Genomic DNA, 4811 nt, shown 5'->3' on the forward strand with positions numbered 1-4811 from the left:
ATAATCTAAGAATACAATTCACCAAAAAAGAACCGGAGATACAAGATCACCCACCCAGAATTCACAAGTATTATCTCCGTGACAATGAAAATAAAGTAACTCAATCATCTCCCTCTCCCTCTCCGTGACAAGTACAAGTATTATCTCTGCCATTAGTAAAAGAAGAAATGAAAAGGCTGATTCATTCGAGAAGCCGAGTTTTTTCTCTTCCATCTTGTAAGGCAACCGCAAGAAGAAATGAACAGTTTTCTCGATCCTCAGAATTTATAAGATCTGCTTCCTTACTACAATTGAGCTCATTTATAAGGTGCTCCAAGATTTTAGCCAGGGTGTTCTTCTTTGGGGTTTCTGAGCGCTTGTGTAACTGTTCAAACCAAGATTAAATTACATTATAAATCAGGTTGGCTGGATCTCCTCTACTTGAAATTTAAGCTCTTGTATCTGAAATTTGATTGAATCGATTTTGTGTACCATGGCGTCTCTTGGCAGCGGCGAATGCAGAACTAACATCAGTACGTCTAATGAAGAAATTAGCTACAATGAGTCTTGAAACGAGGGATTTCTAAGAAAAATTTGGTTAAATATAAGCAATGTTTTGATGGGGTGGTGTAGAAACATAATAGATGTTGGAAGAGAGGATCCCAGAAGGATTACGCATGCTATAAAAGTTGGGTTGGCATTGTCATCGGTTTCGCTGTTATTTCTGTGGGATCGATTATTTCGCAGGGTGGGATTTGGTAACCATGCAATTTGGGCGGTCATGACTGTCGTTGTCGTTCTCGAATTCTCTGCGGGTACGAGTTAATTTAATTTAATTTACCCCTTGTTCGATTGTTTCCCACGCAACCATCTTTTTCATCCTAATTGACTAACATTTAGAATGGCTGTTGTTGCTGCTTGAGCAGGGGCTACCATGAAGAAAGGCCTCAACAGAGGAATTGGAACCATGGTGGCTGCATTTCTTTCCTTCCTCGTTTGCCACGTGTCAGAGAAGGTAGTGCGAGGAAAGGCGTTTGTAGTGGGATCTCCCCTCTTCATCGTGGGTGAGCTTTTGTGCTCTCTTGGAATCACCTTGTTGCATTCACCAAATCTCAATTAGTACTCCACTACACTCATTTTGCAGGAGCGGCTACCACGTATGCCCGTTTCTTTCGTTCCCTCAAGAATAAATTTGACTATGCAGTGCTTATGTTCCTGCTCACATTCAGCATGATAACGGTCTCTGGATATCGAGTGGAGAATATAGCACGCATGGCATACGAATGCTTCGCCACCATACTCATCGGATGTGGAGTGTGTTTGGTTGTAAGTCTGCTCATCTTCCCCGCCTGGGCTGGCGAGGATCTTCACAATTCCACTGTCAGGAAGTTACAGGGCTTGGGGAAATCTCTGCAGGGTAAGAAAATCGAACAAAAACAATTGAGGTTAAAAATCCTTGTTTTGATTGTGATGAAAACGTAACGTTTTCTTCAGCGTAAAATTTGTGTTTTTCGCAATGGGCTGTTACAGATGAACTACTAGTACGCTTTGATTGGTGTGGCTTGTTATCAGTTCGGTAGATTAACTTGTTAAAATATCCGGACTAATGTAATGGGCATGATATATTTGATGTTAGGATGCGTGGATGAATATTTCAGCGGATACCGTACTGATGAGAAGGTGGAAGATGAGTCAGAAGATATTATACATAGAGGATACAAGTCTGTGCTGGACTCAAAGGCTACCGACGATTCCTTGGTAAACTTTAAAAATATATAGTTATTAGAAGAAACTAATTAAGTGGTAGCCATGACAACTTTTGACATTAAAGAATATTAAATGGATCGTCTGAAAGCAGTGATTGTACACGTTAATTGCAGGAAGCATTTGCTAGGTGGGAGCCAAGGCATGGTCTATTTCGATGTCGGCATCCATGGTAGCAGTATGTGAAAATTGGAGTGAAGCTTCGTTATCTGGCTTATCCTATTGTGGCCTTGCACGGATGCCTTCGATCTGAAATCGAGGTATATTCTTATGCATTTCCTCATTTGGTATCATTACCTTAAATTTACAAATTATCTTCAATGCATGCACTATAGCTGATGAATTTTTGTTTTGCATACGTTTCAGGCCCCTCATTCCCTTCGTTCACCATTGAAGAAGCCATGCACCAATGTCGCCCACACAGCAGCCGAATTACTGGTAGAGCTGTCAAGCTGCATTGAACAAATGAGAATATACAAATTCGAGCCAATATTGGAAGAAGTTCAACATGCACTGGAGGATCTTCAAGTTTCCTTGAATTCTCAACCAAAGCTCTTACTGCATTCAACAAGAAGAACGCCGAGTCATAAAATCGTACTTGAGAATGAAAATAGAGAGGAGGAGGTAAGGTGGGCGACGAGAAGAAGATCATGGCATGGAGAAAGTAGTAACGAGAAGAGGTTAATGCTGAGACACGGCGTTGAATTTGGAGAAGCACTTCCATTGGCTACGTTTGCGTCGTTGGTGGTGGAGATCGTAGCGAGGCTTGAGCACGTGGTACACGCCGTGGAAGTTCTCGTAGAAATGGCAATATTCAAGCCTCACAATCCTTCGACGTCGGATCAGGAGGCTTTAATCATAACTAGTTCAGCTTCTCCCCGTAGTTATATCCAGAGACCCTGTCTTGCAAGAACGCCAGAAAGATGTGTACATATGAACAATGTCGACTGATTTTTCCCTTCAATTCACACTCTAATACAGGAGTCAATTTTTAACATCATACACTAAGGGAAAATTAAGCTTGCCAGAAACAAAGTCAAATTCTATGTTTGCATTATTAAATTTTATGTATTAATGATTTACACTAGTCTCATTTTTGTCTCTCTCACAATTGTCATATCATCTTGCTGACACCATGAGCTACTCCTAATCCCAATCTTTTTGAGAGGAGCACATATCTTAACTTCACTATGCACGTCTAATCGAATAATATTATAATTATACCAAATAATCAATTTAAAAACAATATACACTATTATGACATTGGTAAATTTTTGTAAACTTTTCAAAGACTAGTTGTTACACCTACTTCCAATCTTGTTTGAGCAGATGTCAAATAACATTTTTAATTTTCACTTCTTTCTAATTTACTAATATCAATCTATAATACCTTCTATTCTTATTTATTATTATAATTATAATCTCATCACATACTTTTATATCATGATTATTCTTTATTTGTTTCCACTAGCTATATCTACATCTCTATAACTCTTGATATTACCTCTTCGAGACCACAACCTCTTATGTTCCAAATATCAAATATATGTTTATTCATGACCAAAAATATTTCAGATTATAAAACATCGTTCTCTTCTTTCATACGCTTTTCTCTAAATATATCTATATCATTCTTCCTTCAAATATCTGCTTTATATCATCATTGTTTCATGATATGTACTTCTAGATTTCATTTATGATTATATCTAACTATATTTAAAAGTAAATTTAATTATTTTTATAGTTATTATTAGTTATTATTTTTTGTTTAAAATAGAGTAAAAGAATCTCAAACCTTTCCTTTTACTTGAAAGTTGGTGTGTAGAGTGCTTGGGCACACTTTTTTAGAACAAACAAAAGGTTTGCAATGCAACTACTGCCACCTACAAACAAGACAATGAAAAATCTTAAATAAATACTAAATATTCAAGTTTTAAAACCAATTGTTTTAAATATTATGAATGATTTGAATAGAAAGATTTCTAAGGACCTAGGGATTCATATTTTATAGCTATATAAAGCGTGCACACAAATATTTACATCCACACATTTGCAAATGTTGAAGTAAGTCATTATTAATGTGTATGCCAACGATTTCATGGGTTCAAAAGAAAAAAGAAGAAGAAGATTTGAAATGTTGAAAAATGTCATAGTTTTTTTTGAAACTTATAAGAAATTGAATAGGTTCCTCCACAAGGAAATTCATAACAAAATGAAAGACATAATTATTATTTTTAATTATAATAATCTCTTTGAGTAAAATATTATTTTTATTTTAATACATTTGTAATTGATTAACGTTTCATGTAAAATAATATTTTTCTCAAAATTATTTTTTAAGTCTTCAAACCTCATTTTTATAATACTAAATCCTATATTAATTAATTAATTTAAATCTATTGAAGGCTTTATAAATTAAAATTTAATTTTAATACCTAGAATTACATTATTAGGACTTTTGTTAGGGTTAGTTTTTTATTGGGACAAGGGTTAAAGTAAGGATTTAAGGGTTAGGGTGAGGATTAGGGTTTCACATTTAGGATTAGGATCATGGTTTAACATTCATAACAAGTTATTAGGGTTAACCATTTAGGCTTAGGGTTTATCTTAAGATCTAGGATTCAAGGTTAGTCTTTTACATTTTGTGTGAGGGTTTAACATTTATGGTTATTATTACGTTGAGCGTTATTGTATGGATATGCATCATAGTTAAGATTGGGATTTATATTAAGGTTAGGTTTAATAGTTAGAGCTAGGATTTAGAATTAGGGTTGTATATTTAGACTTGATGATTAGCAATTAGGATTAGGGTTTAACATAATGATTGGATAATGATTTAAGGTTTATCATTTAGGATTATAGTTTGGATTTAGATTTAGGGTTTAGTTTTTTGGATTATGATGTGGTAATTGGGATTAGGATTGGAGTTTATTATTTAGGGTGTAGCATTTAGAACTAGGATTACAATTAAGGCTTATAATTTAAGATTTATTTAGTTATTTATGGAAATAGGATATGATATTACATCATGGTTAGTATTATAGCTATGAGTAGAGTTTGAATTATGA

The 4811-nt window shown here is 34.9% G+C and overlaps 1 pseudogene; it reads left to right on the forward strand.

Annotated features, from left to right (window-relative positions):
• Nucleotides 1–598: 598 nt before the first annotated feature.
• On the forward strand, nt 599–2694 carry LOC149563396 (aluminum-activated malate transporter 14-like; annotated as a pseudogene).
• The last annotated feature ends 2117 nt before the right edge of the window (nt 2695–4811 follow it).

This window comes from Cupressus sempervirens, chromosome 4, assembly GCF_028749045.1.
Source record: "Cupressus sempervirens isolate cs-2001-9-10 chromosome 4, ASM2874904v1, whole genome shotgun sequence".
Taxonomy (NCBI): Eukaryota; Viridiplantae; Streptophyta; class Pinopsida; order Cupressales; family Cupressaceae; genus Cupressus; species Cupressus sempervirens.